This window comes from Pseudophryne corroboree, chromosome 4 (genome assembly GCF_028390025.1).
Source record: "Pseudophryne corroboree isolate aPseCor3 chromosome 4, aPseCor3.hap2, whole genome shotgun sequence".
In the NCBI taxonomy this organism is placed as follows: Eukaryota; Metazoa; Chordata; class Amphibia; order Anura; family Myobatrachidae; genus Pseudophryne; species Pseudophryne corroboree.
Genome location: NC_086447.1, coordinates 321,910,049 through 321,937,045, shown reverse-complemented (window position 1 = coordinate 321,937,045; position 26,997 = coordinate 321,910,049). Strand labels below are relative to the sequence as shown.

Here is a 26,997-nt window from a genome sequence, read left to right as displayed (position 1 = left end):
AGAGGCCACGGATCTTCCGTGAGCATCTCCTGAAGTTCCGGGTACCAAGTTCTTCTTGGCCAATCCGGAGCCACGAGTATCGTTCTTACTCCCCTTTGCCGTATAATTCTCAGTACTTTTGGTATGAGAGGCAGAGGAGGAAACACATACACTGACTGGAACACCCACGGTGTTACCAGAGCGTCCACAGCTATTGCCTGAGGGTCTCTTGACCTGGCGCAATACCTGTCCAGTTTTTTGTTGAGGCGGGACGCCATCATATCCACCTTTGGTTTTTCCCAACGGTTCACAATCATGTGGAAGACTTCTGGATGAAGTCCCCACTCTCCCGGGTGTAGATCGTGTCTGCTGAGGAAGTCCGCTTCCCAGTTGTCCACTCCCGGAATGAACACTGCTGTCACATGATCTTCCGCCCAGCGAAGAATCCTTGCAGCTTCTGCCATTGCCCTCCTGCTTCTTGTGCCGCCCTGTGTTTACGTGGGCGACTGCCGTGATGTTGTCCGACTGGATCAACACCAGCTGACCCTGAAGCAGGGGTTTTGCCAGGCTTAGAGCATTGTAAATCGCTCTTAGCTCCAGTATATTTATGTGAAGAGACATCTCCAGGCTTGACCACACTCCCTGGAAGTTTCTTCCCTGTGTGACCGCTCCCCAGCCTCTCAGACTGGCATCCGTGGTCACCAGGACCCAGTCCTGTATGCCGAATCTGCGGCCCTCTAACAGATGAGCACTCTGCAACCACCATAGCAGAGACACTCTTGTCCTTGTGGACAATTTTATCCGCTGATGCATCTGCAGATGCGATCCGGACCATTTGTCCAGCAGATCCCACTGAAAAGTTTGTGCGTGGAATCTGCCGAATGGAATCGCTTCGTAAGAAGCCACCATTTTTCCCAGGACTCGTGCATTGATGCACAGACACTTTTCCTGGTTTTAGGAGGTTCCTGACAAGTTCGGATAACTCCCTGGCTTTCTCCTCCGGAAGAAACACTTTTCTGAACCGTGTCCAGAATCATTCCCAGGAACAGCAGACGTGTCGTCGGGGTCAATTGAGATTTTGGAAAATTCAGAATCCACCCGTGCTGTTGCAGCACTACTTGGGTTAGTGCTACTACGTCCTCCAGCTGTTCTCTGGACCTTGCCCTTATCAGGAGATCGTCCAAGTAAGGGATAATTAATACGCCTTTTCTTCGCAGAAGAATCATCATTTCGGCCATTACCTTGGTAAAGACCCGAGGTGCCGTGGACAATCCAAACGGCAGCGTCTGAAACTGATAATGACAGTTTTGCACCACGAACCTGAGGTACCCTTGATGTGAAGGGCAAATTGGGACATGCAGGTAAGCATCCTTGATGTCCAGGGACACCATAAAGTCCCCTTCTTCCAGATTCGCTATCACTGCTCTGAGTGACTCCATCTTGAACTTGAATTTTTGTATGTACAGGTTCAAAGATTTCAGATTTAGAATAGGTCTTACCGAGCCGTCCGGCTTCGGTACCACAAATAGTGTGGAATAATACCCCTTTCCCTGTTGTAGGAGGGGTACCTTGACTATCACCTGCTGAGAATACAGCTTGTGAATGGCTTCCAATACCGTCGCCCTGTCTGAGGGAGACGTTGGCAGAGCAGACTGTAGGAACCGGCGAGGGGGAGACTTCTCGAATTCCAACCTGTAACCCTGAGATACTACCTGCAGGATCCAGGGGTCCACCTGTGAGTGAGCCCACTGTGCGCTGAAATTCTTGAGTCGACCCCCCACCGCCCCTGAGTCCGCTTGTAAAGCCCCAACGTCATGCTGAGGGCTTTGCAGAAGCCGGGGAGGGCTTCTGCTCCTGGGAGGGAGCTGCTTGGTGCACTCTTACCCTTTCCTTTGCCTCGGGGCAGATATGACTGTCCTTTTGCCCGCTTGTTCTTATAGGAACGAAAGGACTGCGGCTGAAAAGACGGTGTCTTTTTCTGTTGGGAGGGGACCCGAGGTAAAAAGGTGGATTTCCCGGCTGTTGCCGTGGCCACCAAATCCGATAGACCGACCCCAAATAATTCCTCCCCTTTATACGGCAATACTTCCATATGCCGTTTGGAATCCGCATCACCTGACCACTGTCGCGTCCATAAACTTCTTCTGGCAGATATGGACATCGCACTTACTCTCGATGCCAGAGTGCAAATATCCCTCTGAGCATCTCGCATATAAAGAAAAGCATCCTTTAATTGCTCTATAGTCAATAAAATACTGTCCCTATCCAGGGTATCAATATTTTCAGTCAGGGAATCCGACCAAACCACCCCAGCACTGCACATCCATGCTGAGGCGATGGCTGGTCGCAGTATAACACCAGTATGAGTGTATATACTTTTCAGGGTAGTTTCCAGCCTCCTATCAGCTGGATCCTTGAGGGCGGCCGTTTCAGGAGACGGTAACGCCACTTGTTTTGATAAGCGTGAGTGCCTTATCCACCCTAGGGGGTGTTTCCCAGCGTGCCCTAACCTCTGGCGGGAAAGGATATAATGCCAATAACTTCTTTGAAATTAACAGTTTTCTATCGGGGTTAACCCACGCTTCATCACACACTTCATTCAATTCCTCTGATTCAGGAAAAACTACAGGTAGTTTTTTCACACCCCACATAATACCCCTTTTTGTGGTACTTGCAGTATCAGAGATATGCAAAGCCTCCTTCATTGCCGTGATCATATAACGTGTGGCCCTACTGGAAAATACGTTTGTTTCTTCACCGTCGACACTAGATTCGGTGTCCGTATCTGGGTCTGTGTCGACCGACTGAGGTAAAGGGCGTTTTACAGCCCCTGACGGTGTCTGAGACGCCTGGACAGGTACTAACTGGTTTGCCGGCCGTCTCATGTCGTCAACTGATTTTTGTAACGTGCCGACATTATCACGTAATTCCATAAACAAAGCCATCCATTCCGGTGTCGACTCCCTAGGGGGTGACATCACCATTACCGGCAATTGCTCTGCCTCCACACCAACATCGTCCTCATACATGTCGACACACACGTACCGACACACAGGGAATGCTCTTATCGAAGACAGGACCCCACTAGCCCTTTGGGGAGACAGAGGGAGAGTTTGCCAGCACACACCCAAGCGCTATAAATATATAGGAACAACCCTACAGAAGTGTTGTTTCCTTTATAGCAGCTTAATATATCAATATCGCCAAAAAAGTGCCCCCCCTCTCTGTTTTTTTACCCTGTTTCTGTAGTGCAGGGGAGAGTCCTGGGAGCCTTCCTCGCAGCGGAGCTGTGCAGGAAAATGGCGCTGTGTGCTGAGGAGATAGGCCCCGCCCCCTATTTCGGCGGGCTCTTCTCCCGGTGTTTGTGAGACCTGGCAGGGGTTAAATACATCCATATAGCCCCAGGGGCTATATGTGATGTATTTTTAGCCAGAACAAGGTATTATCATTGCTGCCCAGGGCGCCCCCCCCAGCGCCCTGCACCCTCAGTGACCGCTGGTGTGAAGTGTGCCGACAACAATGGCGCACAGCTGCAGTGCTGTGCGCTACCTCATGAAGACTGAAAAGTCTTCTGCCGCCGGTTTCTGGACCTCTTCACTTTTCGGCATCTGCAAGGGGGTCGGCGGCGCGGCTCCGGGACCGGACTCCATGGCTGGGCCTGTGTTCGATCCCTCTGGAGCTAATGGTGTCCAGTAGCCTAAGAAGCCAATCCATCCTGCACCAGGCGAGTTCACTTCTTCTCCCCTAAGTCCCTCGTTGCAGTGAGCCTGTTGCCAGCAGGACTCACTGAAAATAAAAAACCTAATAACTTTTTCTAAGCAGCTCTTTAGGAGAGCCACCTAGATTGCACCCTGCTCGGACGGGCACAAAAACCTAACTGAGGCTTGGAGGAGGGTCATGGGGGGAGGAGCCAGTGCACACCACCTAGTCCTAAAGCTTTTATTTTTGTGCCCTGTCTCCTGCAGAGCCGCTAATCCCCATGGTCCTGACGGAGTCCCAGCATCCACTAGGACGTCAGAGAAATAATAATAATAATTATATTATATATAATTTTTAATTGCTGCCTGTAAACTTTCCGGAGAAGTTGGTAAGCCCGATTTGAAGAATCTGAGGTGGTAGCTCCTGCAACTCCTGTCTGTATCCCTGGGTGATAAGGTCTGTGACCCAGGCAAGAGGTTGTCCAAACGTGACTGAAATAATGTAACCGAGCTCCCACCTGCCTGTCTTCCAGGCAGTGCGTACCACTGTCATGCTGAAGGCTTTGGAGGAAGCATACCCGGAGGTCTGTTCCTGAGAACCTGCATCTGCTGGTTTTCTGGGGTTTACCTATATTACCTCTGAAGGCTGTAGAAGAACCTTTGGATTTGCCTTTGAATTTCACTGTACGAAAGGACTGCAGAGTTGGAGCAGAGTAGGTTTTCCTAGCCTGGGGTGCTGCAGAAGGAAGGTATGTAGACTTAACCGCTGTAGCCTTGGATATCAACTTATCAAGTTCATCTCCAAAAAGGGCCTCACCTGTGAATGGTAGGTTTTCCCAAGTCTTTCCTGGAACCTGCATCCCACTAGCATAGCCACAAGCCCCTGCTTGCTGACACTGCCATGGCAGTGGTGTGTGCGTTGAGCAAACCAATTTCCTTTATGGCCTCCACCATAAGGCTAGCAGAGTCTTGAATATGCTGCAGAAGTAAAATTCTCCCCCCCCCCCTGGGTAAGGTAACCAATCCATCAGTTAGGTTACCTGACCACTTTACAATGGCTTTAGTGATCCATGCACATGCAATAGTGGGACTCTGGGCCACCCCAGCAGCAATGTTTAACAATATGAGAGTAGTCTCAATCTTGCAGTCAGCTGTGTCCTTTAAGGATACTGCCCCAGGAACAGGTAAGACTATCTTACATGACAACCTAGATATCGATGCATCCACAATCTGTGGGTTTTCCCATTTCATTCCATCTTCCAGAGGAAAGGGAGAGGATGTAACTACCCCCCCCCCCACACTCGCATCAACTTCACCTCTGGATCGGATTAATCGTCATCAGTATCTTCCTGCATGGGCTGGGCCAGAGTACACTTTTGTGGGCAAATGGTGGGGGTTTGAGACACTGGTATGTCTGAATGACAATCTCTATTCATCAGGTCATCCATAGACAGTCTGAAGAATTGCATCTCTCATGGGATAATTTAGTAGAAATATTAGATATCATCCTTTTAATGGAAGCTTGCCATGGGAAGGGGGGGGGGGGGGTTCTGCCCCACTAGCCTGAGAATGTGCACTATACTCGGTACAGGGTAGTGAGTCTTCAGGGGAGAAAAGACACTAAGCTGTGCAGGAAACAGTCCATGGACATGACACCCACAGACAAAAGGTGAAAACTCAGTTTAACCCACGCAGAGCCCTCAGGGAGACAGAAATTGGAGATAGCCACACAGTGCCCTTATAATAGGGACTAGTATACTATTACAATCCCCCCCCTTTCCAAAGACCCCCTGGTACCACTGAGATGTGGAGTCTGTGGAGGAGCTGTGCTTCCTGTAAGTGTAAGCTGCAGAGGGAAAATAAGATTTTACTTACCGATAAATCTATTTCTCGTAGTCCGTAGTGGATGCTGGGACTCAGTCAGGACCATGGGGAATAGCGGCTCCGCAGGAGACAGGGCACAAAATTTAAAAAAGTTTGACCACTAGGTGGTGTGTACTGGCTCCTCCCCCTATGACCCTCCTCCAAGCCTCAGTTAGGATACTGTGCCCGGACGAGCGTACACAATAAGGAAGGATTTTGAATCCCGGGTAAGACTCATACCAGCCACACCAATCACACCGTACAACTTGTGATCTGAACCCAGTTAACAGTATGACAAACGTAGGAGCCTCTGAACAGACTGCTCACAACAATAACAACCCGATTTTTTTTGTAACAATAACTATGTACAAGTATTGCAGACAATCCGCACTTGGGATGGGCGCCCAGCATCCACTACGGACTACGAGAAATAGATTTATCGGTAAGTAAAAATCTTATTTTCTCTGACGTCCTAGTGGATGCTGGGACTCCGTCAGGACCATGGGGATTATACCAAAGCTCCCAAACGGGCGGGAGAGTGCGGATGACTCTGCAGCACCGAATGAGAGAACTCCAGGTCCTCCTTAGCCAGGGTATCAAATTTGTAGAATTATACAAACGTGTTCTCCCCTGACCACGTAGCTGCTCGGCAGAGTTGTAATGCCGAGACCCCTCGGGCAGCCACCCAAGATGAGCCCACCTTCCTTGTGGAATGGGCCTTGACAGATTTAGGCTGTGGCAGGCCTGCCACAGAATGTGCAAGTTGAATTGTGCTACAAATCCAACGAGCAATCGTCTGCTTAGAAGCAGGAGCACCCAGCTTGTTGGGTGCACACAGTATAAACAGCGAGTCAGATTTTCTGACTCCAGCCGTCCTTGAAATATATATTTTCAATGCTCTGACAACGTCCAGCAACTTGGAATCCTCCAAATCGCTAGTAGCCGCAGGCACCACAATAGGCTGGTTCAGGTGAAACGCTGAAACCACCTTAGGCAGAAAGTGAGGACGCGTCCGCAGTTCTGCCCTGTCCGAATTGAAAATCAGATATGGGCTTTTATACGATAAAGCCGCCAATTCTGACACTCTCCTGGCTGAAGCCAGGGCCAGTAGCATGGTTACTTTCCATGTAAGATATTTCAAATCCACCGATTTGAGTGGCTCAAACCAATGGGATTTGAGAAAATCCAAAACTACATTAAGATCCCACGGTGCCACTGGGGGCACAACCGGGGGCTGTATATGTAGTACTCCTTTTACAAAAGTCTGGACTTCAGGAACTGAAGCCAATTCTTTCTGGAAGAAAATCGACAGGGCCGAAATTTGAACCTTAATGGACCCTAATTTGAGGCCCATAGACAATCCTGTTTGCAGGAAATGTAGGAATCGACCCAGTTGAAATTCCTCCGTCGGGGCCTTCCTGGCCTCACACCACGCAACATATTTTCCCCAAATGCGGTGATAATGTTGTGCAGTCACCTCCTTCCTGGCTTTTACCAGGGTAGGGATGACCTCTTCCGGAATGCCTTTTTCCCTTAGGATTCGGCGTTCAACCGCCATGCCGTCAAACGCAGCCGCGGTAAGTCTTGGAATAGACACGGTCCCTGCTGAAGCAGGTCCCATCTTAGAGGTAGAGGCCACGGATCTTCCGTGAGCATCTCCTGAAGTTCCGTGTACCAAGTTCTTCTTGGCCAATCCGGAGCTTTCCCAATGGACCACAATCATGTGGAAGACTTCTGGATGAAGTCCCCACTCTCCCGGGTGCAGATCGTGTCTGCTGAGGAAGTCTGCTTTCCAGTTGTCCACTCCCGGGATGAACACAGCTGACAGTGCTAACACATGATTTTCTGCCCAGCGGAGAATCCTTGCAGCTTCTGCCATTGCCCTCCTGCTTCTTGTGCCGCCCTGTCTGTTTACGTGGGCGACTGCCGTGATGTTGTCCGACTGAATCAACACCGGCTGACCCTGAAGCAGAGGTTTTGCCAGGCTTAGAGCATTGTAGATTGCTCTTAGCTCCAGTATATTTATGTGAAGAGACGTCTCCAGGCTTGACCACACGCCCTGGAAGTTTCTTCCCTGTGTGACCGCTCCCCAGCCTCTCAGGCTGGCATCCGTGGTCACTAGGACCCAGTTCTGTATGCCGAATCTGCGGCCCTCTAACAGATGAGCACTCTGCAACCACCATAGCAGAGACACTCTTGTCCTTGTGGACAGTTTTATCCGCAGATGCGATCCGGACCATTTGTCCAGCAGATCCCACTGAAAAGTTCGTGCATGGAATCTGCCGAATGGAATCGCTTCGTAAGAAGCTACCATTTTTCCCAGGACTCTTGTGCATTGATGCAGATACTTTTCCTGGTTTTAGGAGGTTCCTGACTAGATCGGATAACTCCCTGGCTTTCTCCTCCGGAAGAAATACCTTTTTCTGAACAGTGTCCAGAATCATCCCTAGGAACAGACGTGTCGTCGGGATCAGTTGGGATTTTGGAAAACTCAGAATCCACCCGTGTTGTTGGAGCACTACTTGGGTTAGTGCTACTCAGACCTCCAGCTGTTCTCTGGATCTTGCACTTATCAGGAGATCGTCCAAGTAAGGGATAATTAAGACGCCTTCTCTTTAGAATCGGTCTTACCGAGCCGTCCGGCTTCGGTACCACAAACAGCGTGGAGTAATACCCCTGTCCCTGTTGTAGGAGGGGTACCTTGACTATCACCTGCTGAGAATACAGCTTATGAATGGCCTCCAATACCGTCGCCCTGTCGGAGGGAGACGTTGGCAAAGCAGACTTTAGGAAACGGCGAGGAGGGGACTTCTCGAATTCCAACCTGTAACCCTGAGATACTACCTGCAGGATCCAGGGGTCCACCTGCGAGTGAGCCCACTGTGCACTGAAATGTTTGAGGCGACCCCCCACCGCCCCCGAGTCTGCTTGTAAGGTCCCAGCGTCATGCTGACGCCTTTGTAGAAGCCGGGGAGGGCTTCTGCTCCTGGGAAGGAGCTGCTTGTTGCAGTCTCTTACCCTTTCCTTTGCCTCGGGGCAAATAGGAATGTCCTTTTGCTCGTTTGTTCTTATAGGAACGAAAGGACTGCGGCTGAAAAGCCTGCAGCTTTTTCTGCTGGGAGGTGACCTGGGGTAAAAAGGTGGATTTTCCGGCCGTTGCCGTGGCCACCAGATCCGATAGACCGACCCCAAATAATTCCTCACCCTTATACGGCAATACTTCCATATGTCGTTTGGAATCCGCATCACCTGACCACTGGCGCGTCCATAAACTTCTTCTGGCAGATATGGACATCGCACTTACTCTTGATGCCAGAGTGCAAATATCTCTCTGTGCATCTCGCATATAAAGAAATGCATCCTTTAACTGCTCTATAGTCAGTAAAATACTGTCCCTATCCAGGGTATCAATATTTTCAGACAGTGACTCCGACCAAGCCACGCCAGCACTGCACATCCAGGCTGAGGCGATTGCTGGTCTCAGTATAACACCCGTATGTGTATATACTTTTTAATGTATTCTCCAGCCTCCTATCAGCTGGATCCTTGAGGGCGGCCGTATCAGGAGACGGTAACGCCACTTGCTTTGATAAGCGTGTGAGCGCCTTATCCACCCTAGGAGGTGTTTCCCAGCTCGCCCTAACCTCTGGCGGGAAAGGGTATAATGCCAATAACTTCTCTGAAATTAGCAGTTTTCTATCTGGGGTAACCCACGCTTCATCACACACTTCATTCAGTTCCTCTGATTCAGGAAAAACTATCGGTAGTTTTTTCACACCCCACATAATACCCCTTTTTGTGGTACTTGCAGTATCAGAGATATGCAAAGCCTCCTTCATTGCCGTGATCATATAACGTGTGGCCCTACTGGAAAATACGTTTCTTCACCGTCGACACTGGATTCAGTGTCTGGGTCTGTGTCGACCGACTGAGGTAAAGGGCGTTTTACAGCCCCTGACGGTGTCTGAGACGCCTGGACAGGTACTAACTGGTTTGCCGGCTGTCTCATGTCGTCAACCGACTTTTGTAGCGTGCTGACACTATCCCGTAATTCCATAAACAAGCCATCCATTCTGGTGTCGACTCCCTAGGGGGTGACACCATTACAGGCAATTGCTCCGCCTCCACGCCAACATCGTCCTCATACATGTCGACACACACGTACCGACACAGGGAATGCTCTGATAGAGGACAGGACCCCACTAGCCCTTTGGGGAGACAGAGGGAGAGTTTGCCAGCACACACCCAAGCGCTATAAATATATATAGGGACAACCTTATAAGCGTGTTCCCTTTATAGCAGCTCAAATATTATAAATATCGCCAATAAGTGCCCCCCCTCTCTGTTTTTACCCTGTTTCTGTAGTGCAGTGCAGGAGAGTCCTGGGAGCCTTCATCGCAGCGGAGCTGGGCAGGAAAATGGCGCCGTGTGCTGAGGAGAATAGGCCCCGCCCCCTTTTCGGCGGGCTTCTTCTCCCGGTTTTTTTGGAACCTGGCAGGGGTTAAATACATCCATATAGCCCCAGGGGCTATATGTGATATATTTTAGCCAGAATAGGTATATCACATTGCTGCCCAGGGCGCCCCCCCCCCAGCGCCCTGCACCCTCAGTGACCGCTGGTGTGAAGTGTGCGGAGAGCAATGGCGCACAGCTGCAGTGCTGTGCGCTACCTCATGAAGACTGAGACGTCTTCTGCCGCCGGTTTCTGGACCTCTTCTCTATTCGGCATCTGCAAGGGGGTCGGCGGCGCGGCTCCGGTGACCCATCCAGGCTGTACCTGTGATCGTCCCTCTGGAGCTAGTGTCCAGTAGCCTAAGAAGCAAATCCATCCTGCACGCAGGTGAGTTCACTTCTTCTCCCCTAAGTCCCTCGTTGCAGTGAGCCTGTTGCCAGCAGGACTCACTGAAAATAAAAAACCTAACAAACTTTTTCTAAGCAGCTCTTTAGGAGAGCCACCTAGATTGCACCCTGCTCGGACGGGCACAAAAACCTAACTGAGGCTTGGAGGAGGGTCATAGGGGGAGGAGCCAGTACACACCACCTAGTGGTCAAACTTTTAAATTTTGTGCCCTGTCTCCTGCGGAGCCGCTATTCCCCATGGTCCTGACGGAGTCCCAGCATCCACTAGGACGTCAGAGAAAATGGCACTGGTAAGCTTCTAGAGCCACTCATAGTGAAGCCCTGCCCCCTCAATGGCGCTCTGCTTCCCGCTTTTTTATACTGGCCTGAGGTAATTTTTATGCCTAACAGAGGGTTAAAACCCTTGTTAGGTATGATAGCCAGTGTGGGTATGCATTGGTGGCTCAGCGCATCCTTCACAGCAGGACACACGTCTGTGTATGTCCTCTGAGCCCCCTGGAGCGCAGCCTGCACCCAGAGCTGCGCTCCTACCCTTGTGCCGCCATTCCTGCTGGTGACTCGCTAACCGGGACACAGACGCTGTACTCACCACTATCTTCTGGCTCTGTTAGGGGTGGCAGCATGCTGTGGGAGGGTACGCTCGCTGTGGTGGGGCTTGCAAATTACTCCCTCAGGAGCTCATTGTCCTGTCAGCGGAGAAATGGGACCATTAACTCTTTAGGATGTTGGGACATTCTCTTCAGGAGCTTCCCTAAGCGTGACTGGCTCCTCCGGGAACATTTTCTAAACAGAGTCTGGTAAGAGGCATAGAGGGGAGGAGCCAGTGCACACTATTAAACTCTTTAAGTGCCCAAGGCTCCTAGTGGACCCATCTATACCCCATGGTACTAACATGGACCCCAGTATCCTCTAGGACACAAGATAAATGGACCTTAAACCTCAGCAGCTTGCATGGTGTATAGGAATGGTAGCTGCAGGCTGGAGTAGTCATGAATAGCTGCAGATTGCTCATTAATTTCTGCACAGTATTCAATGGGCCACTGCTATTTACAACACGTATTTCTGCAGTGGGTAAGGGGATTAAATTTTATTGGGCACCCATCCAATTGTTACTCTGATTGAACACCCAGAAACGTAGTATTTGGGACACTTCGCACATTTCTGCTCAACACCTCACAAAGCTGAGATCAGACATGTCAGAGCTAGCAGCACTTGCACCTGAATGGCAGAACTGCATAGCTAACTGGTGCCACCCCAAACATTTGAATCACCCCTTTATAGGCAGGCAAACTATTTTATGTGGAATTATAGCCCCCATAACAACCCTTCATCATACCCTCAGTCTTCATCTCACTCCTTTATCCCTCAAGTTCAGGCACTACGCTCCCTTTTCTCTAACGTCCTAAGTGGATGCTGGGACTCCGTAAGGACCATGGGGAATAGCGGCTCCGCAGGAGACTGGGCACAAAAGTAAAAGCTTGAACTAGCTGGTGTGCACTGGCTCCTCCCCCTATGACCCTCCTCCAAGCCTCAGTTAGATTCTTGTGCCCGAACGAGAAGGGTGCATGCTAGGTGGCTCTCCTGAGCTGCTTAGAGTAAAAGTTTATTTTAGGTTTTTTATTTTCAGTGAGTCCTGCTGGCAACAGGCTCACTGCATCGTGGGACTAAGGGGAGAAGAAGCGAACTCACCTGCGTGCAGAGTGGATTGGGCTTCTTAGGCTACTGGACATTAGCTCCAGAGGGACGATCACAGGTTCAGCCTGGATGGGTCCCGGAGCCGCGCCGCCGGCCCCCTTACAGAGCCAGAAGAACGAAGAGGTCCGGTGAAAATCGGCGGCAGAACACGTTCCTGTCTTCAACTAAGGTAGCGCACAGCACTGCAGCTGTGCGCCATTGCTCTCAGCACACTTCACACTCCGGTCACTGAGGGTGCTGGGGGAGCGCCCTGAGACGCAATAAAAACTGAAATACCTTAGGATGGCAAAAGAAATACATCACATATAGCTCCTGGGCTATATGGATGTATTTAACCCCTGCCAGTTTTCCAGAAAAAAGCGGGAGATAAGGCCGTCGTGAAGGGGCGGAGCCTATCTCCTCAGCACACAAGCGCCATTTTCCCTCACAGTTCCGCTGGAAGGACGGCTCCCTGACTCTCCCCTGCAGAATCAGGGTAAAAACGAGAGAGGGGGGGGCACTATTGGCAGCTAAATTATAAACAGCAGCTATAAAAGGGAGTAACACTTATACAAGGATATATATATATATATTATATATATATATATATATATATATCTAGCGCTCTGGTGTGTGCTGGCAAACTCTCCCTCTGTCTCCCCAAAGGGCTAGTGGGGTCCTGTCCTCTATCAGAGCATTCCCTGTGTGTGTGCTGGGTGTCGGTACGATTGTGTCGACATGTATGAGGAGGAAAATGATGTGGAAGCAGAGCAATTGCCTGTGTTAGTGATGTCACCCCCTAGGGAGTCGACACCTGACTGGATGGTTGTATTTAAAGAACTACGTGACAATGTCAGCACTTTACAAAAAACTGTTGACGACATGAGACAGCCGACAAATCAATTAGTGCCTGTCCAGGTGTCTCAGACACCGTCAGGGGCGATAAAACGCCCGTTACCTCAGTGGGTCGACACAGACCCAGACACTGAGTCCAGTGTTGACGGTGAGGAATCACGGCAATGAAGGAGGCATTGAACATTTCTGACACTACAAGTACCACAACGAAGGGTATTATGTGGGGAGTAAAAAAAACTACCAGTAGCTTTTCCTGAGTCAGATGAATTAAATGAGGTGTGTGATAAAGCGTGGGTTTCCCCCGATAAAAAAGTGCTAATTTCTAATAAATTATTGGCACTATACCCTTTCCCGCCAGAGGTTAGGGCGCGTTGGGAAACACCCCCTAGAGTAGATAAAGCGCTCACACGTTTATCTAAACAAGTAGCGTTACAGTCTCCTGATATGGCCGCCCTCAAAGAACCAGCGGATAGAAGGCTGGAAAATATCCTGAAGGGTATATACACACATACTGGTGTTATACTGCGACCAGCAATCGCCTCAGCCTGGATGTGCAGTGCTGGAGTGGCGTGGTCGGATTCCCTGACTGAAAATATTGATACCCTGGATAGGGACAGTATATTACTAACTATAGAGCATTTGAAGGATGCATTACTATATATGCGTGATGCACAGAGGGATATTTGCACCCTGGCATCAAGAGTGAGTGCTATGTCCATTTCTGCCAGAAGAGCGTTATGGACGCGACAGTGGCCAGGGGATGCGGATTCCAAACGACATATGGAAGTATTGCCGTATAAAGGGGAGGAGTTATTTGGGGCCGGTCTATCGGACCTGGTGGCCACGGCAACGGCCGGAAAGTCCACCTTTTTACCCCAGGTCACCTCTCAGCAGAAAAAGACACCGTCTTTTCAAACTCAGTCCTTTCGTTCCCATAAGTACAAGCGGGCAAAAGGCCACTCATTTCTGCCCTGGGGCAGAGGAAGAGGAAAAAGACTGCACCAGGCAGCCTCTTCCCAGGAGCAGAAGCCCTCCTCTGCTTCTGCCAAGTCTTCAGCATGACGCTGGGGCTTTACAAGCGGACTCGGACACGGTGGGGGCCCGTCTCAAAAATTTCAACGCGCAGTGGGCTCACTCGCAAGTGGACCCCTGGATTCTGCAGGTAGTATCACAGGGGTACAAACTGGAATTCGAGACATCTCCCCCTCGCCGGTTCCTGAAGTCTGCTCTACCAAAGTCTCCCTCCGACAGGGAGGCAGTTTTGGAAGCCATTCACAAGCTGTATTCCCAGCAGGTGATAATCAAGGTACCTCTCCTACAACAGGGAAAGGGGTATTATTCCACGCTGTTTGTGGTACCGAAGCCGGACGGCTCGGTGAGACCAATTTTAAATCTAAAATCCTTGAACACTTACATAAAGAGGTTCAAATTCAAGATGGAGTCACTCAGAGCAGTGATAGCAAACCTGGAAGAAGGGTACTATTTGGTGTCTCTGGACATCAAAGATGCTTATCTCCACGTCCCAATCTACCCTTCTCACCAAGGGTACCTCAGGTTTGTAGTACAAAACTGTCATTATCAGTTTCAGACGCTGCCGTTTGGGTTGTCCACGGCACCTCGGGTCTTTACCAAGGTAATGGCCGAAATGATGATTCTTCTTCGAAGAAAAGGCGTTTTAATTATCCCTTACTTGGACGATCTCCTGATAAGGGCAAGGTCCAGGGAACAGTTAGAAGTCGGAGTAGCACTATCTCAGTTCGTGTTACGTCAGCACGGGTGGATTCTAAATATTCCAAAATCGCAGCTGATTCCAGCAACACGTCTCCTGTTCCTAGGAATGATTCTGGACACAGTCCAGAAAAAGGTGTTTCTCCCAGAGGAGAAGGCCAGGGAGTTATCCGAGCTAGTCCGGAATCTCCTAAAACCAGGCCAGGTGTCAGTGCATCAGTGCACGAGGGTCCTGGGAAAAATGGTGGCTTCTTACGAAGCGATTCCATTCGGAAGATTCCATGCAAGAACGTTTCAGTGGGATCTTCTGGACAAATGGTCCGGATCGCATCTTCAGATGCATCAGCGGATAACCCTGTCGCCAAGGACAAGGGTGTCTCTTCTGTGGTGGCTGCAGAGTGCTCATCTACTAGAGGGCCGCAGATTCGGCATTCAGGATTGGATCCTGGTGACCACGGATGCCAGCCTGAGAGGCTGGGGAGCAGTCACACAGGGACGAAATTTCCAGGGCTTGTGGTCAAGCATGGAAACATCTCTTCATATAAACATTCTGGAACTAAGGGCCATTTACAATGCCCTAAGTCAAGCAAAACCCCTGCTTCAGGGTCAGGCGGTATTGATCCAATCGGACAACATCACGTCAGTCGCCCACGTAAACAGACAGGGCGGCACGAGAAGCAGGAGGGCGATGGCAGAAGCTGCAAGGATGCTTCGCTGGGCGGAGAATCATGTGATAGCACTGTCAGCAGTTCATTCCGGGAGTGGACAACTGGGAAGCGGACTTCCTCAGCAGACACGACCTTCACCCGGGGGAGTGGGTACTTCATCCAGAAGTCTTCCAAGAGATGGTAAACCGTTGGGAAAAACCAAAGGTGGACATGATGGCGTCCCGTCTCAACAAAAAACTAGACAGATATTGCGCCAGGTCAAGGGACCCTCAGGCAATAGCGGGGGACGCTCTGGTAACACCATGGGTGTACCAGTCAGTGTATGTGTTCCCTCCTCTGCCTCTCATACCAAAAGTACTGAGAATCATGAAAAAGGAGAGGAGTAAGAACTATACTCGTGGTTCCGGATTGGCCAAGAAGGACTTGGTACCCGGAACTTCAAGAGATGCTCACGGAGGAACCGTGGCCTCTACCTCTAAGAAAGGACCTGCTCCAGCAGGGGCCTTGTCTGTTCCAAGACTTACCGCGGCTGCGTTTGACGGCATGGCGGTTGAACGCCGGATCCTGAAGGAAAAAAAGGTAGTCCAGAAGAAGTCATCCCTACCCTGATAAAGGCCAGGAAGGATGTAACCGCAAAACATTATCACCGCATTTGGCGAAAATATGTTGCGTGGTGTGAGGCCAAAGAGGCCCCTACAGAGGAATTTCAACTGGGTCGCTTCCTACATTTCCTGCAAACAGGACTGTCTATGGGCCTAAAATTAGGGTCCATTAAGGTTCAAATTTCGGCCCTGTCGATTTTCTTCCAAAAAGAACTGGCTTCAGTGCCTGAAGTCCAGACGTTTGTCAAAGGGGTACTGCATATACAGCCTCCTTTTGTGCCCCCGGTGGCACCTTGGGATCTCAATGTGGTTTTGGGGTTCCTAAAATCACATTGGTTTGAACCACTCACCACTGTGGAATTAAAATATCTCACATGGAAGGTGGTAATGTTGTTAGCCCTGGCTTCAGCCAGGCGTGTCTCAGAATTGGAGGCTTTATCTTATAAAAGCCCTTACCTGATTTTTCACACGGATAGGGCAGAATTGAGGACTCGTCCTCAATTTCTCCCAAAGGTGGTTTCAGCGTTTCACGTGAACCAGCCTATTGTGGTGCCTGCGGCTACTAGGGACTTGGAGGACTCCAAGTTACTGGACGTAGTCAGGGCCCTGAAAATATATATTTCCAGGACGGCTGGAGTCAGGAAATCTGACTCGCTGTTTATCCTGTATGCACCCAACAAGCTGGGTGCTCCTGCTTCTAAGCAGATGATCGCTCGTTGGATTTGTAGTACAATTCAGCTTGCAGATTCTGTGGCAGGCCTGCCACAGCCAAAATCTGTAAAAGCCCATTCCACAAGGAAGGTGGGCTCATCTTGGGCGGCCGCCCGAGGGGTCTCGGCTTTACAACTTTGCCGAGCAGCTACTTGGTCAGGGGCAAACACGTTTGCTAAATTCTACAAATTTGATACCCTGGCTGAGGAGGACCTGGAGTTCTCTCATTCGGTGCTGCAGAGTCATCCGCACTCTCCCGCCCGTTTGGGAGCTTTGGTATAATCCCCATGGTCCTTATGGAGTCCCAGCATCCACTAGGACGTTAGAGAAAATAAGAATTTACTTACCGATAATTCTATTTCTCATAGTCCGTAGTGGATGCTGGGCGCCCATCCCAAGTGTGGATTGTCTGCAATACTTGTATATAGTTATTGTTACAAAATTCGGGTTATTATTGTTGTGAGCCATCTTTTCAGAGGCTCCTTCGTTTATCATACTGTTAACTGGGTTCAGATCACAGGTTGTACGGTGTGATTGGTGTGGCTGGTATGAGTCTTACCCGGGATTCAAGATCCTTCCTTATTATGTACGCTCGTCCGGGCACAGTATCCTAACTGAGGCTTGGAGGAGGGTCATAGGGGGAGGAGCCAGTGCACACCAGCTAGTTCAAGCTTTTACTTTTGTGCCCAGTCTCCTGCGGAGCCGCTATTCCCCATGGTCCTTACGGAGTCCCAGCATCCACTACGGACTATGAGAAATAGAATTATCGGTAAGTAAATTCTTATTTTATACAGTAATATACTCATTCCATCAACATTCAGCTCCTCAGACATACAATACTTTTTCACTAGCCCACTACCCCCATCATGAAGTTAATTCACCCCCAGTCATAAACCCTAGCAGAACACAACCCCCTATATCTGTGCTGTTATATCAATTTAGCATCACACATGCAAGCATTACCGGGTACAAGGTTAGTTCTGAGACACTGGAAATATTTTTCATTTAACCAGCAATTTTAGGGATACAATATGACAGTTCTCACTTACCTCCGCATTCTCTTCTTACGCCACTGTAAGAATAAAGAAATAATTTAAGTTTAGTTAATTTGAAACAGAACTTTTAAAAAACATAAGACAAGCTTCCTATAGCCTTCAAGAAAAGCTCAACACCAAAGCTAACCAGGATCCTGGAACATTAACCAAATTAGTAAGGTACTGTATGATGCATGATGATCAGGAAATATACGTTATGGTAAGAACTTACCGTTGATAAGAGAAATCCCGTTATGTCCACAGGTATCCACAGGATAACATTGGGATATGGTTGAGCGACAGTGGAAATGGCACCAACACTGTCACGAGCTTTCTGGCCTCCCAGGATGCATCAGGGCCTTCACCCTATAGTCCTGCCCACTGACTAAGTCAAATCAGTTCTTTCCACAGCGATTTAGGCAGGAGCATCAGGTAGAGACCTGTTTAGGCGATAACACACATGCACACCCTTCCATACAAGGAGGAAGAGGTTTTAGTGATTGTCAAGATCCTCAAATCAGGTGCGTCAGGGTGGGATCCCTGTGGACATAAGAAAAATCACGTTATCAACGGTAAGTTCTTACCATAACGTATATTTCTCTGGCTGGGTCCACAGGATTACATTGGGATTCCCAAAGCCATTCTAGTGGTGGGGACGCTCCTGATGGCACAGGAGGACCTTTCGCCTGAAGTCTGCGTCATGAGGCAAAAGTATCCAAGGTATAATGTCTAATGAATGTGTTTATGGAAGACCATGTGGCTGCCTTACATATCTGTTCTGCTGAAGCACCCTGTTGTGCTGCCCATGAATGACCTACCTTACGTGTAGAGACATTAGCCAGAGTAGGGAGATCTGCATGAGAATAAGCTTCTGATATTACCATTCAGAGCCATCTCGCCAGCGTCCGTTTACTAGCAGGCCATCCTCTTCTATGAAATCCGTAGAGGATGAGAGAGAGAGAGAGAGAGAGAGAGAATCTATTTTCCTGATGGCAAGAGTACGATCTATGTAGATTCTTAAAGCTTGGACTACGTCCAGCGACGCTTCTCCCGCAGATAGTCCAGATACCTGAAAAGCTGGGACTACAAACTCTTCATTCAGGTGAAAAACTTTTATACCACCTTTGGAAGATAGAGCAGTTCTCGGAACGAGATCTGGTTGTCTGATCTGATGGGGGGGGGGGGGTTTGAAACGGAGACTTACACGATAACGCTCCCAAATCTGATACTCTTCTGGCTGACGCCATTGCCAGTAGAAAAAGTACTTTAGCCGTTAACCATTTAAGATCTGCTCTCAAGTTGTTCAAACAGAGGACCCTGGAGAAATTTAAGAACTAAATTCAAATCCCAGGGAGCTGCAGGAGGAACAAATGGAGGTTGACTATGTACAACTCCCTGAAAGAAAGTACGTACATCCTGCAGCAATCTTTCGCTGAAACCATACAGTTAATGCTGATACTTGCTCTCAAGGAAGCAACTTTCAAACCTTTACCCAAACCTGCTTGAAGGAAATCCAACATCCGTGATACTTTAAAAGATCCTGGATTGAATTTTTTTCCAGTACACCAATGAATATAGGCTTGCCATATTCTATGATGCACACGGGCCAAAGAAGGCTTTCTTGCTCTAAGCATAGTTTGGATTACTTGATTCGAAAATCCTCTAGCCTCTAAGATAGAGGTTTCAACAGCCACGCCGTCAAAGACAGGCAATCCAGATGACTGACAATAAGGACCCTGCATTAGCAGATCTGGATGTTGAGAGAGCAGTATCGGTGCTTCCACGGACATCCTCAGTAGATCTGTGTACCAATGCCTCCTTGGCCAAGCTGGAGCTATTAGAATTATTGCTCCTTTTGCTCGCTTTATTTTCCTCACTATTCTGGGTAACAGATATTGGGGAGGGGGAGAAACAGATGTGCAAGATTAAATCTCCATTCTACTGACCGTGCGTCTACAAGGACCGCTCCAGGCTCCTTCGTTCGATCCGTACCTTGGAACTTTGTTGTTTAGACGAGACGCCATGAGGTCTCTCTGTTCATTATTGCCTGAAACACTTCTGGGTGTAGTGCCCATTCGGTTTCCTGAATGGTGTGTCAGCTGAGAAAATCCGCTTCCCAGTTCAGTACACCTGGGACAAATACTGCCGACAATGCTGGGAGATGGAGTTCTGCCCATCTTAGAATGGGAGTTATTTCCTCCCTCAGTCTCTTGCTGCGAGTTCCTCCTTGATTGAGGTACGCTACTGCTGTCGCATTGTCTGAGCGAATCTGGACTGGTCTTCCTTGCAGACTGTCCTTTGCCTGAACTAGAGACATGTAAATGGCCCTTATTACCAACAGATTTATTGGCAGGCGACTTTACCTTGCGGTCCATTTTCCCTGGAACCACAGGCTTCCGAGTACCGCCCCCCAGCCTTGCATCTGTTGTCAGGACTTGCCACTCTTATCCAAAAGGGTCTCCCCTTGTTTAAATGGTCTGTCTGTAGCCACCACGCTAGAGACCTTTTTACGTTTACTGGAAACTTTATCATCTGCTTTTTTATCGTCTGATGATTTCCTTTACGTTTGGTCAGAATAAGGTGCTGCAATGGTCTGCAGTGGAATTGCAGCATATTCCACCATGTCAAAGGTTGATACCATCAGACCCAACAGTCGCATTGCTGCATGGACTGACATTGTCTGGGCGTGCAACGCTTCCTGAGCCATGACCTGCACCTCGACCATCTTTTTTTCTGGTAAGAGAACTTTCTGTAGGTCTGAATCCAATATGAACCCCAAATGAAACCATCCGCTGTGACGGATTCAGGGACGACTTTTCCCAATTTATGAGCTACCCGTGTCTCTGTAAACAAACTATTGTCTGTTGAAGATGGCTCAAAAATAAATCTTGCGAATGTGCCAAGATTAACAGGTCGTCGAGGTATGGGAAAATTCTTATCCCCCGTTTGCGCAGACAAGCTGCCATAACCACCATGATCTTGGTAAACACCCTGGGTGCTGTAGCTAGCCCAAAGGGCAAGGCTTGGAACTGAAACTGTTCCTGGAGGATGGCAAACCTGAGGTAACACTGATGAGACCGTGCTATAGGCACATGTAGGTAAGCATCCCGTACATCCAGAGATACCATGTAATCTCCCGGTTCCATAGCCAACATTATGGAGCGTAACGTCTCCATGTGGAACTTCGGGATCCAAATGTATTTGTTCAACATTTTCAGATTGAAAATTGGTTGATATGACCCATTTGGCTTATGGATTTGAAATAGATTGGAGCAAAACCCCTGTCCCCTTTGTGATGGAGCTACTGGCACAATCACACCTGACAGCAGTAATTTTTGGACTGCTTCTTGCAGGGCATTGGCTTTCGTCTCTATACGAGACGGGCTGGTGCAAAAAAAAAAAAAAATCTTTGAGGAGGGTGCCTCCTGAATGGGAACCCATACCCCTGAGATACTACCTTCTGCACCCAAGCATCTGTCATTGACTGTTGCCATATGTGTGCAAAATGAAGGAGTCTGCCCCCAACCCTGGAATCCTCCAGGCGGAGGCCCGTCTCTTCAGGCTGATGGTTTCTGTTCAGGCTTGGAAGCTGGCTTTTTGCTAGCCCACTGCTTCCTACCCCTGGTTTTAAACTGGGGTTGCTTAGGCTCCTCTTTAGCTTTGCCAACGAAAAGAGCGACATCTTAAACCCTTGGACTTGGGGTTATAGGTAGCTGGAAATCGGACCTTCTTTGATTCAGCCTCTGATTCTAGGATATCCGATAAAGGTTTTCCAAATAATATATTACCCACGAAAGGCAATGCTTCCAATTCTTTCTTGGATTCTGCATCTGCCTTCCAGGTACGTAGCCAAACTGCTCTGCGAGCGACTACCGTCAAGGCTTAAGCTTTAGAAGCAACTGTACCTACATCAATTGCTGCTTCTTCCAAGTATTGGGCAGATTGTCTAAGATGGCTAAAACGATCCTCTTGCTCCCTAGTAGTAGAAGAGATGTCATTCTCTAGTTGCTCTATCCATTCGCCCATTGCCTTTGCTACCCAGGCCGAAGCCATAGCAGGTCTTACCACTGCTCCTACTAGAGAAAATATATTTTTCAAAAGGCTATCTACCCTTCTTTTTGTCTGTGACATCATTTAGCGAGGTAGAGGACAGTGGTAAAGCAGATTTATGCACAAGTTGCAGAACATGTGCATCTACTTTTGGAGGAACTTCTCTTTTCAAACACTCCACAGCTGGAAATGGATAATAAGAATCCCATCTTTTAGGAATCTTATATTTCTTACTGGGCATTGCCCAAGACTCATCCATCATTTCCGTCAGCTGGGAATTCAGCTTTCACTGATTGTTCGTTTAAACACAGGTGCTTTAGCTTTTAACACAGTCTTGGCTGGCTCTTCCAACGAGAGAACAACCTTCACAGCATTAATAAGTTCAGCTATATCTTCTGAACTAAAACTCTGCGACTGATCATCATACGGAGTATTTGAATCTACTGTATCATCCGTTGTATCATCTTGTGTAGTCTGCCACATAGACGTATCTGTCTTAGTCTTACCTGTCCCTTGGTTGCTTGTAGAGGGTACTGGAAGCCAGCCATAGGAAGGGAGCAGCATGTATGGGTTAATAGTGTAACCTAACCCTTGAGGTGGTGCTACCGGAGTTAACTTGTCTGCTATTGAAGATAGAGTCTTTGCGAACATATTCCATGGTGGCTCTGTTGGTGGTTGAACCAACTCCTGGTTTTTTTCTTTGCTGAAAAGCAAAACAGTTCGCACACAAACCCTCATAAGTGACTAATTGGTTTATATAAATTAACCCCATCTTACAAGATAAGCATGTTAGGGCTGTAGGAGTGCTTGATAAATTCTCCTCGTCACTTTTGCCGCTCACAGACATGGTAATGATCTGTAAATGACTACACAATTTGTGACTGAAAATCATACATACATATAGAGAAGTGAAATCAATCTGACCACAGTGCACCCGATTTGAGGGTCAGAACAGGACTGACATTACACAGAAAAGTCAGCACACATACTAGCAGTCAGTCACATGTTACAGCATTAGACATTGTCATATGAAATGAACAATCAGAGTATCTGGCGCTCGTGCGTGGGGATATTCAAGTTCGTATGGGCAGCAACCTGTTATTGGAGTACCTCTAGAAACTCCACATAAATAGTAATAGAAATTTCACAAGTGCGCCTGATACAGTTATGTGATTAGTAACTGATAATTAATGCACTATAACAGATGACGTTTTCTAATATGATGCTGACAATACACTGCTCAAAAAAATAAAGGGAACACTAATATAACACATCCTAGATATGAATGAATTAAATATTCTTATTAAATACATTGTTCTTTACATAGTTGAATGTGCAGACAACAAAATCACACAAAAATTATCAATGGAAATCAAATTTATTAACCCATGGAGGTCTGGATTTGGAGTCACCCCCAAAATTAAAGTGGAAAACACACTACAGGCTGATCCAACTTTGATGTAATGTCCTTAAAACAAGTCAAAATGAGGCTCAGTAGTGGGTGTGGCCTGCACGTTGCCTGTATGACCTCCCTACAACACCTGGGCATGCTCCTGATGAGGTGGCGGATGGTCTCCTGGGGGATCTCCTCCCAGACCTGGACTAAAGCATCCGCCAACTCCTGGACAGTCTGTGATGCAACGTGGCGTTGGTGGATGGAGTGAGACATGATGTCCCAGATGTGCTCAATTGGATTCAGGTCTGGGGAATGGGCGGGCCAGTCCATAACATCAATGCCTTCGTCTTGCAGGAACTGCTGACACACTCCAGCCACATGAGGTCTAGCATTGTCTTGCATTAGGAGGAACCCAGGGCCAACCGTACCAGCACATGGTCTCACAAGGGGTCTGAGGATCTCATCTCGGGACGTAATGGCAGTCAGGCAACCTCTGGCGAGCACATGGAGGGCTGTGCGGCCCCCCAAAGAAATGCCACCCCACACCATTACTGACCCACTGCCAAACCGGTCATGCTGGAGGATGCTGCAGGCAGCAGAACATTCTCCTTGGCATCTCCAGACTGTCACATGTGCTCAGTGAGAACCTGCTTTCACGGTGTTGGGCTGTAAGCACAACCCCCACCTGTGGACGTCGGGCCCTCATACCACCCTCATGGAGTCTGTTTCTGATCATTTTAGTAGACATGCACATTTGTGGCTTGCTGGAGGTCATTTTGCAGGGCTCTGGCAGTGCTCCTCCTGTTCCGCCTTGCACAAAGGCGGAGGTAGCGGTCCTGCTGCTGGGTTGTTGCCCTCCTAAGGCCTCCTCCACGTCTCCTGATGTACTGGCCTGTCTCCTGGTAGCGCCTCCATGCTCTGGACACTACGCTGACATACACAGCAAACCTTCTTGCCACAGCTCGCATTGATGTGCCATCCTGGATGAGCTGCACTACCTGAGCCACTTGTGTGGGTTGTAGGGAGGTCATACAGGCACGTGGAGGGCACACACACTACTGAGCCTCATTTTGACTTGTTTTAAGGCCATTACATCAAAGTTGGATCAGCCTGTAGTGTGTTTTTCCACTTTAATTTTGAGGGTGACTCCAAATCCAACCTCCATGGGTTAATAAATTTGATTTCCATTGATAATTTTTGTGTGATTTTGTTGTCAGCACATTCAACTATGTAAAGAACAAAGTATTTAAATAGAATATTTCATTCATTCAGATCTAGGATGTGTTATTTTAGTGTTCCCTTTATTTTTTTGAGCAGTGTATAAGCACTGCCAATAAACACCATTAGGTAAAAATGCGTATTTATTTTCTATCAGTACAACGTGTTCGTCTGCTGTATGCAGAGAGGGGGGCGGGGGAGGGGTTAGGAAAATGTACTGCTATGGATAAAGCAGTGACATTCAGGTAGATCCGTTAAAAAGGTGTGTAGGAAGACATGGGTGTGCTAATGCTCCACTTCTAGAGGTGGCATCCCACCTAAGTAGTGGAAAAATGTCCTGGATGGGGATGAGGATAGTCCAGAGCCAATATAATAATTAAATGAATGTCCTATTGATGTAGGTGGAATCCAAGAGATGAGGCATGGGGTACCCCTGAGTGACCGCTGGCAGTGCAGGGAATGGGACAGGGTTAGTGCTCAAGGTAATGAGGACTCCGGACAGACCGTGTCCCCTTAAGTCCTGATCTACCCAGATGTCGCTCTGGTGAGCGCACCGCAGTTCTCTAGATGACAGGGGATCGGTCAGTTGTCTTAGAGAGAGAGAGAAGGGGACTGCTTCTAGCCCTATCAGGGCTGTCTGCTTTGCCTTCGCCCCTCCTACAGAGTCCCTTACCTGATCGCTTCTGCTCTGTCTTCTTTCCCTCCACCAGCGGTCTGCTCCGATGTCTTTGCTCCTGCTGCGCCCGGCATCCTCCCTCACTTTCGGGTTGGTCCGATCACATGACCGCAGTGAGGTCTCGATGGTTACCGACTCTCTCCACGTACTTTCCTCCTCCTCTTGATCTTTGATATACAGCTCTGATATGAATGTCCTTAACTTATTGTTAATGTATTGAGCATGCTCCAACGCGTATCGGCCAGTGTTGGCCTTTGTCAGGGAGTCCTTGTCTGCCATCTTAGGTGTGGGCTATTTATGCCCATAAGGGAAGGAGGGGCATATGTTAATCAGTCTGTGATTGACTGGGGATGGGGAGGATGAATTGATAGAATAATGCTCACAATGGGACAAAGTTAGATCTGTTATTCCTTTTATCACTTGTGTACCTTGTAACAATAAGGAAGGGGGAGGGACATTATGTTGTAGAATATGTCATTAATAATAAATTATCTCCTATATAATAGCCCAGATCTGTGACTTTGTGACTCATTTGCCAACGCTGGGCGGAGTCACAACACTGGGCAGAGTTAGTCAAATGAGTCACAGATCTGGGCAAATCTATAGGAGACTAGGAGCAGAAGCAGATAGTATGGGCATGGCACAGGCAGGGGTGCATACCTCCCAGCTTTCTTCAGGCAGAAGGAGGGACAAACATGCGTCGAAAAGGGGCGTAGCTAACGAAAAGGGGCGTGGCTTCACAGGAGGGCCCCGTTTTTGTCAGCGAGGGGGCATGCCCAGCGCTCTGAGCTGCTGGCATGCCTCCAGGGGCGGATTATGAGTCCAGGGGCCCAGGGCACTTGAGACAGGGGAGCCCTATCTCATTGCTGTGCCTGCTGTGGGGCGTGGCCTAATCGCGGGACGCGTGGTCACGCCCCCTAATGCAAATTCTGGGATTTTTTTTTTTTTTTAATATATGGAATTTTGGCCCCTCAGCTAGGGCTAAATCCAGAGGTGGTGGTCGCTCCCCCCTACACACCCGCACAGGCAGAAGAAAGCAGGGAGACTGCTGCCTCCCTGCAACACCACAGACCTGCCAACACGCAGCAGCGTGTGCCGACTGTAGCACAATGCTGTTGCTGGCAGGACGGGGGAGCTTCTGAGATGGGACAGAGCTACTCCATCCGGGGGGCCCCCTAAAACTGTGGGGCCCATGGTACGTACCCCCTCCCCCCCTTAATCTGGCTCTACTGCCGGAACCCCGGGACAGTTGGGAGGTATGGGGGTGTGTGAGGGGGTATGCCGTACAGACAGACGGGCACCAGCTCACTGTGTGCTTGACCCCCCACATCAGCATACTCAGCAGGGTTTCTCTGGTGCGGAGGAGCGTCACTTTCTGGCACACTCCACGCTTCTTAGCTGCAGTTTTGTGGGGCACCTGCCGCTGTGCAGGTTCCGTACTGCCTCGGTTATCTCCAGCCCTGGCAACCCCACCGCTAGCTGCAGCGCTGCCGCCCGCAGTGAAGTGCGGCCAGCTCCTTCACACACTTTAGCCAGCAGGTAGCGCTGCAGAAGTCAGTTACTTGCAGGCTCCAACCCCCTCCTCCCTCCAGCCGCAGCGTCTCCTGGGAGCTAACCAGTCACTCCCAGTCTCCCCTTACCACAGTGCCCAGCAGCCGCGAGGTCCACGCCGTGCGCATGCTATGACCCCCTCCTCCCTCCAGTCGCAGCGTCTCCTGGGGGCTAACCAGTCACTCCCAGTCTCCCCTTACCACAGTGCCCGGCAGCTGCACAAGGTCTGCGGTATGTGACTGAGGAGGGGGGGAGGGATGCTTGACGGGCAGAGGAAGCAGGACTCAAGCCTGAGAGAGTCAGCCATGCCAAGTCTCCACCAGCAGCAGATCCCAACAGGTTGGAGTGGAACAGCAGCAGTGACTCTGGTAAGACATCTGTCTGTCACCACTGTTTTGTCCCTAATACCAATCTCTCCCGTGCCGTGTTCTGTC

The 26,997-nt window shown here is 49.1% G+C and overlaps 1 long non-coding RNA gene across 1 annotated transcript in view; it reads right to left on the bottom strand.

Moving 5' to 3' along the window:
* LOC134909457 (uncharacterized) overlaps window positions 1–26,997 on the bottom strand; it is a 40,876-nt gene that overhangs the window by 8,856 nt on the left and 5,023 nt on the right. The window contains exon 2 of the long non-coding RNA XR_010175944.1: window positions 17,688–17,710. This is a non-coding gene — a long non-coding RNA (uncharacterized LOC134909457). The remainder of the gene's footprint in view (window positions 1–17,687; window positions 17,711–26,997) is intronic.